Genomic DNA, 17,635 nt, shown 5'->3' on the forward strand with positions numbered 1-17,635 from the left:
ATATGAACGTGTATCAGGGCCTGATGCGGCCCGCTGGCCGTATGTTGGACACCCCTGCTTTAGCTGCTGAGTCATGGCTGAACGGGCACAAACAGAGTCATGCTCAGACTTGTTTCTCACTACTCTCTGTGAAAAAAGAAAGGAAACAAACCCACTCATGATCGTCAGAGTGTACATTTGATTTATTTGATGCGTCTGTCGACATGAACAATAGAAAAGCAGCTGCTTAAATCTTTTTGCTGCACAGATGATAACGTCTCACGTGCAGTCTGGGAGTGACGGCGATTTCACTCTCTGGTGTGAAAAAGAACTGGTGTGGTGGGAGCAGCGATGTGTGTGTGTGCACTGCACAGAGTGACTGTGGGGATGAAGGAGCTGCTCCGTGGCTGTAACAGTCAGCAGGAGGTGGAGGTGCTGTCCACCATGAGGACAAATAAAGCTTTAGAATTGAACAGCTGGCTTGGTTTGCACAGTATCTGTGACAGTTGTATCATATGCACTTTACAATCACAGCGACTCAATGATGTAGAATATGAACCAACAGGCCACATGCTGACTCTGAAACAAAGTGCCATTAGAGCTGATCCAGAGCAGGCAGCTTCAACGCTGACTCAGCAGCAGTGAGCCTGATATTTCTTTGTAGCATAGCTCGAGTGCTGCTTTGTTTCCTTTGCTTTGTGTCTCTATCTGTAGCGTCGTGACTGTACGACAATTATCCTGTGATGCACCGTGAAACAGCAAGCGCCGTACGAAACAGACTCAAACACTTAGCCGTCTGTGTTTAACTTTACAAATCGTTCTCTGCTGTGCAGCTTCGCTACTTTCAAGAAACACAGTGTTTGTTTTCAGTAAGTCTTTTAAAATGTACTCTCTAAAACACACACACACACACACACACACACACACACACACACACACACACACCAAACCAAAGGAATCTATTTTCAAACTGAAGTGTTTATGCTTTCAGTCCGTCTAGCTGCTGATACTTAACACGTGAGTGTTGTCTGAAGAAGAGGACTCTGTTGCCATGGTAATCCCTGCATGAATGGATGCTCTTAGCCTCGTTTTGTTATTATTTTTCTCTAATTCTCAGAATTTTCCCCAAGTCTGAAAATAACACACCAGGACATAATCACTCATGTTTTAGCAAATAAACTGTCTCTAATTTTACGGCAGTTTGGTTTTAATGGAGAGAGAAAGAAAACTCGAGGAAAAAAAAACAGGTGAAAGTTTCACAGCGTTGACTTGTTTGTGAGCAAACTTTCAGACTGAGCAGGCCTAATGATGATGTCCCTCTGTGTAAGTCATTGTCTGTTCTTTAATGTAGAAAAGCCTTTTTAAAAGCTGCCTTCGGCTCGTGTGCAGCCTGACACAGTGTTATCTCTGGGATTTCCCTCAGGTCTGCTGAAAGTGTCCTTAAAGTTGAATATTGTGACAAAGTGAATGTAACAGTGAGACTGAGCTGCTCAGTCTGTTTCTGCTGACTTCAGCTCCTTAAACATCCTGATTTATCAGCACTGCAGGGACACGAATGTCACTGTTACAGAGACGCACACACAGAGCAGGAATGTGACTGAATATCACTAACAGGAAAAACACCTTCAGCCTCTAACATGCAGTCAGCTGCTGCACTGGCCTAATGACAGACGTGAGCTGAGCTCAGGGAGCAGCAGAGGGTGGAGGCTCATTTCATACGTCTTTAAACTCAGCAGTGTGAAATCCAAAGAGACTGACATGTGACAGAGAAAAGCATCAGTGCTGTCGGCTCCAGCCTCACTTTATAGTTTGCTTTTATTTCTCTGGATGATGCAGGGAGCCTGGCTCAGCAGCTGCTGTCATGTTGTAACCGTGTTCCTGTGACTGTACTGTGATAACTCTGTCACCATGTGATGGACTTACTGTTGATGCTGTCCTGTATTAAAGTGTTACTGCAGCCGACCTGTCTGTGTGTCACTGTCTGTGGACTGCAGCGTCTTCAGCAGCAGCTGTTTGCTGTTTGCACCATCCGCTCAGATATTCTTCAGTTTAAACGTCTTTATTTCATCTGTGCTTAATACTCAACAATGAGGCTACATCGAATGTTAAATGTCTTGTTATTCTCCTCAACTCAGAAACTGCTAAAATATAATGACACTCAAACTGGAGTGTTGTAAAAATTGTGTGTATGTGTGTGTGGGGGGGCTTTAGGAAGGCAGCAGCAATGGGGTGAATGAATGCAGCAGCCCAACCCACCAGGCTCTGATTGATGCAGCTGGCCTCCAAGGCCCCATGTGTGTGTGCAAAATAGCCAATTACTACATTACACTTTACTACACTAACGAGTAAAGAGGACTGTTAGCCTGTCAGCTTGTGGAGCATCAAATATCACTGCAGCGACAATCAGCACGTAGCACATGAACACAGTAACAGGAAGCTAGCATGGCTAATGCTAACTGCTAATGAAGGCACAGCTAGCATGTGTCGTCAGTGACCGGGCATGCTTGCTCTTCTATATATTGATGCTATGCTAGAGCGTTAACAGTTCCTGTTATCCATGATTCACACCAGGGGCGTCACACTGACTTTACATGGGGGGCGACAGACAGCCCCCTTTGACCTTAATGGGCCGGACCAGTGGAACTTCCTGTCACTGTGAAGGAGTCACATATTTAACTGTTTTTCTACATGATGAAGAAAAAGTCACAATGACAGAAATCTGTCAGCACGACTCTTTAAACTGTCAGAAATCAAATGACAGAAAAATAGCTCATCTTTAGTCTTAAAAACCTGAAGTTTCTATAGCATAAAGTGAAAAAAGAAGGTTTTCTGCCTTTAAAAGTTTATTGCTAAATTACTTTGTGTACTATGAATAAGTAAGGTTTGTATCTGCAAGAAAAGCTGTAAAACTATGAAAATTCAAAATGTCTGCTTGTGCTTGATTGTTGTGAGCAGCAGATCAAACAAGTTAAAATAATCAATTATAATCGGGCTGATTCTTATGTATCACCTTGCTACTCTCAACACGTGCCACATTCACACAAGCACTGTTTCTATGCTTTAAGTGCTTACTAACTACCATTCACACACATTCATACTGCGATGGATGCACCAGAGAAAACTTGGTGTTAATATCTTGCCCAAGAATATTTGGCATGCAGAGTAGGGGGAGCCAGGGATTGAACCACCAACCTTCCAATCAGTAGATGACCCGCTCTGAGCTACAGCCGTCCCCAATGTAATGTCTAATTATTATTGTAGAGGCTAAGCCTACGCTTGAAGCCACTGAGGTGGTCGTTAACGGGGGTGACGCGATGTCACTGGTATGCATGAATTAAGTTCACAGTCCAATAAATCCAGCAGTATGTATCTTGTCCTTTTTGGTCTTTATTCCGTATCGACATAGCATAACAGCACAACGGTCACAAACTGTTTGCCTTCTCAATGACACACCTGACGCCGATTACGTGCGTCTACCTTAAATACCTTTACATTACATAATCAAAACAGAAAAAGGTGACCTCTAGTGACCACATAAGGTATTAACCCAAGAATGGCTCCTACAATTATAAAGAGCTTTTAAGGTACATTCAGACCTGTGCGACTCACTCAGACTCTTAACTGTAGCTCTGTGCTACATGCTGACATTTCTGCTAATCAAACTTTGAATAAAATTTATTTAATCTAATATTCAACTCTGAACTCTAACTTTAGTACTTTTAACAGAGGCTATTTTTATGCAGTGTTTTCATAAAAGCCTTATTTTTTATGTATTTGCTTCTACCAGGGAGAACACATGAGGTTAAAGGACAAGTTAGAGACCTTTTGTCTCTACAATGGAGAACAGCTTTTTAAACTCTGCACTCAGCTTTGTGTCTCCAACATCACTGATATACAGACAGATTGATATATGGACCTGCAGCGGAGTTTAGGCCCAGACATGGCTAGTGACGTCAGACCTGATGGATTAAAAAAGTTAAATTTAATTGAATCTAATCTAATAACTTTAATCTCAGCCAAACCGATTTACTCACGAACAAATAAAACACTGAAAAAGCCAAACAATAACATTTTTAAGTTATCAAAGTGACTTATATATCATGTTTAACCCGAGTAGTGAAAGACCGCGGGGCTTTGAAGACGATGTGTCGGTCGGCTCAGATATTTGAAGTTCACACAGCTACATTCTCACCTGAAAACGTGTTAAAAGTTTTTTGCAAACAAGAAAGAGAAACAAGAGTGATATTAAAACTAAGTCGCTGCCGCCATTGGTGGAAACTGGAATTGGCTGGCCGCGCTATGAATTCTGCGATATGGTTTTTCAATTTTGTTGTCCGGGTGGAATATCGGGAGAAATTCAGGAGAATGGTGGCTCCGGGAGGTTTTCGGGAGGGGCACTGAAATTCGGGATTCTCCCGGAAAAATCGGGAGGGTTGGCATGTATGGTTGTGGCAACATCACTAACCGTGTCAAACACCTCAGAGTAAATCATATCACAGAATATGACGAGCGTATGTTGAGGCGAACTGAAGAGGAGGACAGGGACAGGTGCTGCTAGGGCGAGACAGACGTCTCTCACAGAGTCCTTTAGTGCTGCAGGCAGGCAACGTGTTCAAATAGCACAACTTCAGTTTTTTTATTTCTATATGATGAACTCTGGATTATTAAGTGATAAGAACAAGTAATCTGATGCCCTGTAATCATTATGATGCTATAATTTGAGATACAATAAATAAAATAAGTTTATGTACAAAGTATCGTATCGGATCAGTATCGTCGATACCATCCTGAATTTAGGGCTTTGGAGCGTGATGTCACGGGGGTGGGCGTGGAAAGGATTTTGGCCCGATCCGCCATTTTTGGGGTCTAGCGCAAGTGAAAAGGGAGCGAAGTCACACACAACAGCCACGGTTTGTATTTGCTGTGTGGTCGGCTGCAATGTTCGATCACACGACCGGCAAGAGAATAAGGTTGGAAATGGTTTATCTTTTCATTCTTTCCCAACCTGGAAGCAACATGAGGCGGCTAGCCTGGAGAGCAGCTGTGAGACGAGCTGACGTGCAGTTCTCTTCCATCTCCAAATATCTGTTGGTGCTCCAGACATTTTCATTCCGGTAAGTTCTAACTATGTTCATATCACTCTTTATAGCCTATTAGTTTTATTTTCTATGCGCTCTGAGCTCATAGCAAATTAGAACAAACATCCTACTGAGTGATTTTGCATAACTACCTTCTATTTATAGAGTTGCTAATTATTTGGCATTATTGCAGCACCAGGTGGAGCACCAGTCTGATCACAGGTTGGAGGAAACATGGTGGATGGTCACGTGAGCTGTAGTCAGCTGATAAACAATCAGATCAAACACAGAAAACAGGATGAAGCTTCATCACAAACAAGACATACATGAGTATAAAACATGTCAGACTGAAAATGAGACGTCAACAGCGTCACAAACAATGTTTAAAGCTTCCACGTGGTTTTACATTTTCTACATGGAAACAGGAAGTGCTGCTTTTAATTTGAAAAGTCACATTTATGGATGTGGACGTGGAAAAGTACAAATCTGGCAGCCTTTGTTGGACATGAAGTCGGTAATGTGTCTGCGTGACAGCTGTGGAAGCACAGGAGCAACGTCTGTGGGAAAATTCACAAAGCAACACGTCTATACCACTCTGACATGTTTGAAGATTTTTCACAATAAAATCCATGATTTGGTTTAAATGAAACTTTCTTCACCTTGTAAGGAAACATTTTGTGGACACGATTGTTTTCCAGCTAACAAAGTTAGTCCAGTGAGAGACAGCAGGAGGAGCAGAGGTCAGCTCATTGTGACAGCGGTCAAACAGATGTGATGGGTAACAGCACACACAGGTGTGTTTCATCTCCACACACACAAACCACAGCAACACTGACTCCACACTCAGCCTCCCAGTGACTGTGAGCTTACCCGTGTCACCGGTGCCACCCACTGTGGACCCCTCTGTGTCATGTGATGGCAATACAGGACGTTTTCCACAAACAGCTCCACACTTAGTCCTGGCTTCAGTGGGTGAGTCCATCCAGCAGAGATGTGGAGACACAAAGCTGCTGGACAGTTTGAGGTGTTACATTTCAGTTCAGGTTCATGTTTGTGCACTAGAACCAGATGTAGAAGTTTCAGCATGAAAGCACTCGATGATGGGCAGCTTGATTGAGAGAGGGTGAGAGAAAGAAAAAAACAACCCACGGCTCGCGTCGTTCACGTCGAAGATCCAGCTCTAAGTTAAAGTCTGAGTTCAGCTCGTCGGCTCATAGAAACACTGATTTCCTTTTATTAATGAGGCGTCTGTGGGGACAGGCAGGAGGCTCCTGATTGGTTCATAAGGTGTGAATAAATGTGTCATGTAGATGGAAGCAAAGCCACATCAGGCCTTAGAAAGAATTCATGAAGGTCTGAAATCTGTCTGCAGTGCAGTGGAGTGATCTCCCACCTTTGAATGGCTTCAGGCCTCAAGCAGAGGGAAAAGAATGAAGATATAAACTTTGTAGCTAAAAACAAAGCTCAGTGTCAAATTTGGATCATTATCACTTAATTTAGTTTGGACAATCCACCAATCACAGAGCTCCATCAGAGACCTTACAGCACAGGTGTCGAACTCCAGGCCTCGAGGGCCGGCGTCCTGCAGGTTGTGGATGTGTCCTTGATCCAACACAGCTGATTTAAATGTCTAAAATACCTCCTCAACATGTCTCAAAGTTCTCCAGAAGCCTGGTAATGAACAAATCATTTTAATCAGGTGTGTTGACCCAGGGTGATATCTAAAACCTGCAGGACACCGGCCCTCGGAGCCTGGAGTTCGACACCTCTGCCTTACAGTAACTACATTCACCAGCAGAGCTTTGATCGCACTTCTCTCCACCACCACAAGATGTCTCCACACTCCGTGCTGACTCCAATGAATGATCAGAGCTGCTGAGCCTGTTTGCAGACAGAGGAGGAGCTCCTGGTGATCCGTGTGGCACTAAAAAGCTCTGATAACGTCCATCCAGCAGCTGATAACAGGGACATTTGGTGCCATGTCAGAGCTGCACAGTCAATCATCCGTTTGGCTCTTTAGTTTGAAGAGTTCAAAGCAGCAGCAGAGAATCTAAAGTGTGTCACACAGCACCAAGTTTCCTTTGGTCACATATGAAATGTGAGTCCGAGCTTCAGCTACACAACAACACACACAGCAGCTGATTGTAACATGAGCTCATCTGAAAGGCACCAAGAAGAATCCAGTGATTTGAAAGTTGCTGCTTTGGATTGTTAGTTTGATCTGAATCAGAATCCAGTGTTTGATGGAAATCTCCTCCTGCTGCACTTCAACACATTAAAGAGAGAGAGATGAAAGAAAAGCTGATGATGAGAGCAGAGAGAGGAAGGTGTACTTACCGTGCAGGAGGATCACAAACACCACAAACATCTTCATGTTCCTGTCAAACTCAGAGACTCTTTAAAAGCCCTTCAGGACATCAGCTCACAGCAGCTTCACTTTCCTCTGCTGATCATCTACTGACACTCTCACACTGCTTCACTGTCACAGCTCAGAGTTCAGCTTCACACTTTGTTAAAGCACATCTGTGGAATGAAGTCCGGCCGGCCACAGATCACTTCTGAGGAAAGAGGAGGACGTCGGCTTTCCTCCTAGTTTCACGCCCGAGTTCTCCAAACACAATCGGGGTGGCTGCAGCAGGTGGAGCAGGTCATCTACGAAGTGGATGGTTGGCAGTTCAATCACTCTGCATGCCAAACGATCCTGAGCCCCCACTTCCTCTGTGATGTGTAGAAAAAGTGCTCGTATGACTGGGTGATTGGGGCTTGCTGTGCAGAGTGTGCAGAATCGACTAGAGCTGTAAAACAATCTGTCTGTTTACAGTGACACGCACAAAGCTCCGCCTTCAGTCCTGACACTGAAACATCCACTGAAGCTACAATGATGCAGATGTGACCCTCAGCAGCTGGATTTCCTCTCCATAGATGTGTTTCCATGCAGATCATGGACATAAAGGCTGCTCTGAGAAAAAAGCAACGAATAAGACAAATCATTAGGTACAGGACCTTTAACATCTGCAGATTTATTTATTTAGATTCACTTTCTCCTGTTCAGTCATTACTTTCTTAAAAAAAACAACATGCCTGTGAGACCCTGATGCTCAAAGAAATCTCATTATTAATTAATGTTTAAATTTTAAATCCAATTTAAAATGTATTTTTATTGACAGGCTGTTTCACACCTCCAATTAAAGAACTACTTCTAGAAGCTCTTACTTTATGCAGTGAGCTGTGATAATATCATTATATTTATAACCTTCCTTTTATTTAACACAGTCCTGAAGAAGATATTTAGAAAGCAGTCCAGAGCTGTTTCTGCATTGAATTTCAAAACAAATTGAAGGATTTTTTGTTTGAATTCTAAATGAGTCTTATGTGACTGCTTCAAATACTATAAGTATTACTAGTGCTGCTTCTGTTCTTCATATTACTGTTTATTGTCCTCTCAGACCAACAGGCGGAGGTGAAGGTGGAGGAGGGGTCATAGTTTGTCACCCTAGCCTGCAGAACAAAGTCTGAGCTGAGGACACCACAGTGGAGTGGACTCACTCTGACTTTGGACTCATGATGGTCCATGTGCATCCAAATGACAGTAAACAAACAGGACAACCTCTACTGTGGTTGCACGAATATAAACAAAGACCTGCTGAGAACTTGAGACCTCAGTCTGACCCTGAAACTCCACACACACACACACACACACACACACACACACACACACACACACGGATACATCTGCACCATCTACAGGGACAAAGACTTCCTGAGACAGAAAGTATGCTGCAGGTCAAAGGTCAGTTGGGATTAGGAAAAAAGTGAAATCGTAAACAGGATAAAAGCAGTGTGAGAGGGCTGTTACTTTTATACTTGATAATAAAACGAACAGATGCAATGAGAGTTATGTTTCTAAGGAAGTAAATGACATGAGAGTGAATATAAACAACCGTACACATCCCTACGACTTGTTTTGGAGGTAGGACTCACCAAGGTTCAGTGTTAGATCCTGGGCGAGGCAGATCTAATTTAAGAATAGATGGGATTGGCTGTCGGAGGGTCGCTTTTTTGAACTGCAGGTCCTTGAAGGGTAATACAGTAGAGGATATTTACATAGAGGATCTCTATGTAAATATCCGATAGCAGCTACTACCACCACAGACTGTTTTCCTTCGTGGTCATGAAGGAAAACGCTCGGCTGGCATTTAAAAGGGCATTTATTCCCTTCAAGGACCTGAAGCTACATAAAGCACCCCCCAACAGCTGAACCCATCTGCTCTCTGATTGGATTGTTACATTTGTGATTGACATGACATTGACCAATCAGCTGAAAGGAAGAAAAATCAGGTCAAAATTCGTACTCGTAGGTTGAGAGTCACACACAGCCAGGGAACCTGAGTGCAGAGATTTAAACATAGTTGTTTGCTTTGTATCTGTAAACAGACCTTAACAAAATCAACTTGTAACTTGTGTAAAAAATCTTTACAAACAAAATTCTCATCTGTAGATGCACAAAAATAAAATTTTCAAAAATTTTGGTTTACAAGGGTACAAAACTCTCACAGACACACAACACAATGTTCACATTAAGTGGTGAAGGAAACACTTACTATAACAGCTTACTATTGTGCAGTCAAGAGTCCATGTTTCAGTGTTCAAACACCTGTCTTGGGTTTCTGAAGCTAATTTGTCACCTGTGAGGACTCTGGGACAAACACACAGCTTGCAGTTCATTTCTACATCTGTTTGTGTTTCCTCAGTTTCCCAGCATGCCCTGGCTGTGGTGGTGGAGGTGAATGAGGGGGAAAGATCTGTCCTGCTGCCCTGTATGTACTCAGGTTTCATACCTGTGGACCCCACAATGATGTGGAATCGCAGTGATCTTCATCCCAAATCCGTCCACCTACGACGAGGAGGAGGAGATGATCTCAGAGGACAAAACCAGCGTTACAGCAGACGCACATCGGTGAGGCGTGATGCTCTGCACACTTTAGACTTCAGCCTCACTCTGAAAAAACCACAACTGATCGACAGTAGCAGCTACACCTGCTCCATCAGTGCTGGGAGAGAGGAACAGACACTGACAGATATACAGCTGCAGGTCAAAGGTCAGCAACAAACACCTGCTTATCATGCAGGTCAGGAGTCAGTACTGTAGACGGATCAGAGCTTAAACTCAAAGTCTTCTGCCAATCCTTTAAAACAAACAACAGCGTTTTAGATCTAAGCTCCATGGTCGTCACAAAGCAGACGAAAAATGAGGAGAACACTTTGTATAAAAACTGCAGAGATCATTCATGATATTTTCTTTTTTCTGATGAAAGTTTTTAGTTGTAAAAACTGTGTAACACTCTTCAGGGATGCTGAGGTTTTTCACCACTTGCTGGCTCCCAGTGAAACCCAAGACCTCATTAAAAAAAGCTAACAAGCAAAGTAAAATGCTGAGTTCAACCAGCTGTTGTTAAACTTGTCTGCTGACTCCCAAAGGATCATGTGGATGTGGGATACTGTCCAAGGGCAGGTTACCTAGGGCCTGCTTTAGGGTGTCCTGCTATCATCAGCAATGTTAGCATCACTGACAGGTAGGAGTCCAGTTCCTTAGCTGACCTTTGTGTAGCCCTGCCATGTCTCTGATATTTACACATTCACTGAAAGTAGTAGCATGACCTATATTTGGCCATTTATAGCCACAGTTACTTTTGTTTTCAGCTTTTAACTTAGTTTAACTCAGGGCAAGCAAATTCTGCTCGGACACTTTTGATCTGATCTGTGGGGTTCTGCAAGGCTCAATTCTGAGTCCATTATTTTTTATTTTACATCCTTTATTTAGCTGAGGTCATTAAATGTTATCAATTCTATGCTGATGGCATCCAGCTGTCTGTCTTTTAAGCCTTGCCATCTGGATAGGCTGCCCAGTAATGGTAATCTTGTTGTATTTGATTCTTCTCTGAGCTTTGACTCAGATGCAAAATCTCTATGGGGTCTGTTTTATATAGAAAAGTACAGACAAGAGACACGAGCTGCGTTTGTTCTGCAGGCTCTTCCTCATCTGAGGTACAGGAGAGTTGCAACGGCCTATCACACTCACAGCTACTTCTCCCTTGTGGCGATGCTGCGCAATTACATCATCATAGCTTCAACTGAAAAGAGCAAAAGCACAATGAAATAAGGCCTTTTACATGAATAAATGTTTAAACCAAATTACAATGTTGACCATACACTTGTAGGTGCCACACAAGCTCGAAGCACACTTCATTTATTTGCTTTACATCGACTCCCAGTTGATTTTAGAATTAGTTATAAAATTCTCTTACCTACATACAACAGTGTAGCACTCCAGCCTTGTTCTGTGGACTCCTTCAAAAGGCAGTTGAAAACGTTTCTGTCAGGTGTGTTTTTGTATTGCTTGAGCACTCTACAACTAACTTTCATTTTCTTACTTAGCCTTTATACCAATCATGTCACTGACCTGTTAGTCTAATTACATACACATGTTCAGCCAGCTGTTTCTTTTCAGTACCGCTTAGTTATGTTTAAATTACACTACATTTGCATGCTGAAAACCTTTATAAGCGTCTTTTAGAAAAGGTCTTTGTGTGCATTAAGCAATGTTTCCATGGCATCAAGGGTTTTTAATGTTGGAAATGACCAAATTATGATTAAATGGAATATTAGCATTAAAGATCCAGTTTAGTTTCATTGGACAAAAAGAAACGCTAAATGTATTACAACAGAGTTAGAGGTCAGCAACATTAATGCTCAGCTCCCAGATGTCTAGTCGATTTTGTGATTTATTGTCCTCTCAGACCAGCAGGTGGAGGTGAAGGTGGAGGAAGGCTCAGACTCCGTCATCCTGCCCTGCAAAACAAAACCTGACCTGCCTGATGACACCACAGTGGAGTGGACTCACTCTGACCCAGAACTCTGGATAGTCCATGTGTATTTAAACAGAAGTGACCACCTTAAGAAACAGGACGGCCTTTACAGAGACCGAACAAAGATGAATGAAGACCTGCTGAGAACTGGAGACCTCAGTCTGACCCTGAAACACCCCACAGAGAGAGACAGTGGAGGATACATCTGCACCATCTACAGGGACAAAAACATCCTGAGACAGAAAGTAGAGCTGCAGGTCAAAGGTCAGAGATATATATCAAAGGTTCTGTATATGTAAGCCATACTTGTGATATCATTATTATTATGTTTTAACATTAGGCTCTTTTATTGTTTTCTACATAGAGCGGTTTCCATCCTGGGGCATAGCGCTCCCAATTATTCTGGTTCTCGTTGTTTCTGGAGGTCTGTTATTTTATTTCATGTCAGGTGAGTCCCTCCTACATTACCCATAACACTGACGCTTAGCAGGTATCCTTCCAGATTTTTGGTTATGTAGGTAGCTTCAGGGTTAATCCTGGGTTTTCTGTGCTATGAAGGTGGTTCATTTTTTAACAGGGAAAATCGCCATGGTAACATATGCTGTGAATCTCCAAAAGTTGATTCTGTTCATCTGGACGTTGTGTTTTGTGGGAGAAACGTTTCGTCACTCATCCAAGTGACTTCTCTGCTGGGGAAATACATTTGACTAAAACCCCCTAAATGACATGCAAACTGTGCGTTGCATTGTTACAGGAATGTCAGTGCAACAAGTTGAGGACTTGTATAAACATGTATAAACCCCGCCCCTTTCATGTGAACTTGCAGGATAAACTCTGGGTTAACTTAAATGATTCATGTGACCTTCTATCAGAATCGCAATGATGGACTAAGTGAATCCAGGTAACAGAAAGATATTCTGGGCATGTTGAACTGTTTTTGTAGTTTAGTGTCAGAAGCTGAAAGAGTTGAGAGTTACAAACAGCTGATACAGAGAGCTGAAGAGAAACTTCCAGGTTTGTTCCAGAAGTCAGAAAACCTCCTTCAGACTCAGTCATTGATCAGTGAAACAGCTCCACAACATGACTTTACTAAACAGCTTACACCTTTCATAAAGTCTCGCAAGAGTCAGCTTTCTATAGATATAAACAAAATGGAAATGTACTGATACGTGATCAGAATTACAATATTTCTGACTGCCTGATTCAAAATGAATCGAATTGTCGATCAAATCAATTCTGAAAATCAGCGACGATACCCAGCCCTAATCATGTTGTCCTTTGTTATTCTCTCAGTTTACCAGGTGGAGGTGAAATCGGGGGTGGAGTCTGTCCAGTTGCCCTGCAAAACCACAGTTAACCTGCCCGAAGACGCTAAAGTGGAGTGGAAGGACAACGATTACAGGACGGTCCATGTGTATCAGAACGGCTCTGACCAGCCTGAAGAACAGCACAAGGATTATAAAGGCCGAACAAAGATGAAGAGAAACCTGCTGGAACCTGGAGACCTCAGTCTGACCCTGAAATACCCCACAATCACACACACGTACACCTGCACCGTCCACAGCAGGGAGGGAAAGATCCTGCTGCTCTTTGTCAGTGGAGGTGAGTGCTGTAGATACAGGGCAGAGGTCAGAGGTCACTGTAAAAGCTCAGAGATGAACTGTGAGTGTCCACATCATCCATGAGACTTTCATGAGTTTCTCATAATGTTTGTTTAGCATGTGGCTAGCATACTGCTAAAGCTCAGTCAGTCCCACATATATGTGTACGCTGTTAGCGCTCACGTCTCAGTCACAATCACTACATGCATGTTTTTTTATGAAAACTTTCTGATATTCCACATAAACACACGTGGAAATATCACAAGTCTGAGTCGATGAAACAAGGAGTGGAATTGGAGGTAATGTTACCGTCATTGTTGTTGTTGCTGTCTGTATCACTTACACGTGCTTCACTGTCTTCTCAGTCCCCCAGAAGGAGGTGGATGCAGGAAAGGACTTTGTACAGCTGTCCTGTAAAACCACACTTGATTTACCTCATGATGCTGAAGTGGAGAGACGCTAACAGGAAGGTCCACATGTATCAGGATGGCTGTGATCAGCCAGATAGACAGGATCAGGATTACAGAGGCCGAACAGAGATGAATAAAGACCTGCTGAAATCTGGAGACCTCAGTCTGACCCTGAAACACCCCACAGAGAGAGACACACAAGTCTACACCTGCACCGTCTACAGCCAAGAGGGAAACATCGTGTTTAAGAAAGCAGTGAGCAATCTGAGAGTCAAAGGTCAGAGAGGATTTTATTGGTTCACACACTGTGTTCTCTCTGTGTTAGACCTACACTATCTTATACAGGCTGCATGCTTTAGCCTAACGACAGCTGGGATAGACTCAACTATGACCCTGCACTGAAGAAGAAAAATACTGGGGCACCACTATCAGTGACGGAAAATAGAAACGGAAAGCGTTATCTCACAGGATGAACCATTAATTGATTTATAATCAAATCATCCATAATGAGAAATCTAAGCAAGCTTTGGATTAGATCATATAAAGACAGTAGTGTCATGGTTCCTGGATCATTGACCCAGTTTTGTGTTTTGTGGACTCTCAAGCTCTGCATTCAGTTTGTCTCCTGGTTGTTCTGTTGTTACAGTACATGTGCAATAATGTCCCAGCTGACACAGGCAGGAGGGAGAAAACATAATGTGAGGAGAAAATTGTTAGAAGACAAAGAAACTCAGACTCAAGATATCTTTTTCATGTACATATACATGGACGATCCCCCGTCCCTGGTCCGATCGGCTCTGCACCATTCAGCTACTGCCTACGTGTGCAGAACAGATGTTACACAGAGGAAAACCGCCCAGGGCTCTTAGCACATTCTTTATTTATACTTCAAGTAAGTTTCCACAGCAGTAGGAGTGGCATGTATGGAACTGATAATATCTCCTTAAAAGGAGATACCTTTAGCTTGTCTGTTGAAAAAGGAGATAGCTTGGTATGTATAGAAAACAAAACATTCCTTATAAGGAGAGAGACCGTTAACTTGTCTGTTAACACAGGAGGAAGTATCGTATGTCACAGCATTCCTCTGCACATATGTTTTCACTCCCTTTCTCTGTGGTGGTTCCAATTCACAAGCTCTTCTTCCTTTAAATGAAGCTACAAATAAACATAACACAAAACTCAAAAATCTTTCATCACATAATAAAGACAGACAACAAATAGAAACGCAATGAATCTCCGACTGCTACAGCTGCAACAGAAAAAGTAGAAAATAAAAGCACAGAGCATCTGGAAGACAACAATATGAAAGAGCCTGCAAGCGACCAGCGGACCCCGTCCCAGGCAGGGCACATGAGTGTACTAAGTTTAAAGTAGGGATTTGGAATTGATAAGAATTTAGTGATTCCGATTCCATTATCAATCAGATATTGATTTGGTTTCTGGTCGATTTTCATCGGCTCTCTGTGAGCGTGACCACCATCACTAAGCAGCAATAAATTATTTATCTAGTTAAGTACATGCTGTGTGATCAAATGTTTGTGCGTGTTGGAGCTATTTCCCTTCTTTGTTGCCATCAGGATTGGGGTCGTTACTTAAAAAAACACCACCACTCCCACCACCAACCGAGGCAGACACAATTCAATTCAATTCAATTTTATTTATATAGCGCCAAATCACAACAAAGGTCTTCACACAGATTCCCCAAAATGACACCTGCAGATCTCCAGCCCCCAGGAAGCCGCCAAACGACCACAGTCACAGAAAACCCCACAGCCAGCTGCAGGGCATACAGGGAGACAAGCCTCCAGCCGACCACCATCAGTGACCATGTAGTTCATTGATGGTGGTCGGCTGATCTGGTCAGTGATCAGTGAAACAAATTCATCCAGTTGTTTTTATGCAGACATTCTCCTCAAACTGACGTAATCTAGAAGTAAGTAAATGAGTCTGAAATTCCTCACAGAGTTACTGGAGGCCAACATGACGCCTCCAGACTAAGTATCTGGTTACAAACCAAGAGTTTTAGGACCGAGTACAATTACCTCAGTTTTATCTGAATAGCATGTATATAGTTATCAGCAGAGTTGTCTGTGGAGTACGTGCATGTGTTTGAGTGTGTAAGGCTCATTTTTCTGACATTACTGGATTATTCAAAATTTAAATGGGATACGTGAAGACTGTTACTTTTAATCATTCTCTCCGGGTGTTTATATTGAGGCTTTTAAAGCAGTTATGATGCCTAACAAGCAGATTACAGATTTGTACTTTTCCACAGAGTACTTGTTCTTGGTCCAGCCATGACCAGTCTAATAGGTTTAATCCATTCTGAAACACAGCACTTTGTTGGATAAGAAGTAGTGTAAAGAATGTGGTAGTTGTAGATCACCACTGTGTTTTGGTTTTTGTAGAGTTTTTAAAGTTATTCTCAGGTGTCTATCTCAGAGGAACTCTACATCTTCGGTCAGGATGGATTATGAATGGAGAGATTTTTTTATAATCTTTGGGCAAGTGCAAAGTATTTTAAGGCTTACATTTGTGAGTGAGGTTGGGCAGTAGCTGGATGGAAGCGTAGGATCTTGGGCTGGTTTAAGAAGCAGACTAATGATGGCAGAGATCATGTTTGGAGATAGTGTGTGATTATTGTAAATCTGAATTACCATCTTGAAAAAAGAAGGTGCCAGTGTAGGCCAAAATGTAAAATGGCTGGAAAACCATGTGGACCTGGGGCTGTTTCAGAATTCAGACACTGAATGAGGTGAATCCAGAAAATGGTACATTAGTTGGATTAATCTGTGATGAGTATAAAGCTTCATAACAATCTTTAACATCTTTATGTATTTATTGTTGATCATGAGGAATCTTCCCAGTGGAAGCGTTTTTTCCTTATTTAGATTTAAGTGGTTTTGGGGGGAAATTTTCCAGATTTATTACCATGTTCAAGGTTCTCCAAACGCAGCTTTTGCATCAGAAACTGTTCGCTTGTGAATTATTTCATTCTAGTTTTAGTTTGTTGGTTTAGCTTGTTGTTGGTGAGGCATCACAGGCAGAGTCTAATGATCGAATTTCTTGTTCAGTTCTAATACAAGCCTTTTTCCCTCCTTTGTCTTATGTGAACAATAAGATATTATGTTAGCCTTTCCAGCTTCCCATAGAACACACGGTGATATTCCTGGTGGGCCATTGTTATCTAAATATGTTGCCCATTCCTTTTTTGAAATAATTAATGAAGTCTTGTTCTTTAAGTAATGATGTATTTAATCTCCGGCTCCAGTGGTGTAAGTGAGCGTGTGACTGATGTACTGGTGATGTATATAATTGTGTTTCCCTGCTTTGCAAACATTTAAACTATATTCTTTGACTTACTGCATTAAGTCTCCCGTGTTCTGCGTATGAGTGCAATACATGAGATGTTCTTGTTTGTCTGTATCATGCTGTACATTAGACAGATAGCTGCTTCTAGTTAGATGTAGTAGAGAAGAGTATACAGCTGTGGTTCGTTGACCTGGTGTGAGGGGGTCAAATTAGTGTCAGGTCATACATGCAGAAATAATTGTCACTTCTCAGATGTGACAATTAAGACTCAGATGAATGAATCGTTTCTTGTCCTTTCTCCTGGCTCTCAGTATTATTGGAGATAAAGTATCTGAATTTCAGGAGCGGCCCCACGCCTCCAAACACACCCCACGGTCCTATCTATATAT

General features: G+C 42.4%; 1 pseudogene; it reads left to right on the plus strand.

The window, feature by feature from the left end:
- Nucleotides 1-17,635, plus strand: part of LOC146578140 (uncharacterized) — a 105,561-nt pseudogene that overhangs the window by 6,893 nt on the left and 81,033 nt on the right.

The sequence above is a fragment of the Mchenga conophoros genome, linkage group LG3, assembly GCF_057382185.1.
Source record: "Mchenga conophoros isolate Kocher_MC1m ecotype Shallow Benthic linkage group LG3, M_conophoros_male_GT1.1, whole genome shotgun sequence".
NCBI classification, from domain to species: Eukaryota; Metazoa; Chordata; class Actinopteri; order Cichliformes; family Cichlidae; genus Mchenga; species Mchenga conophoros.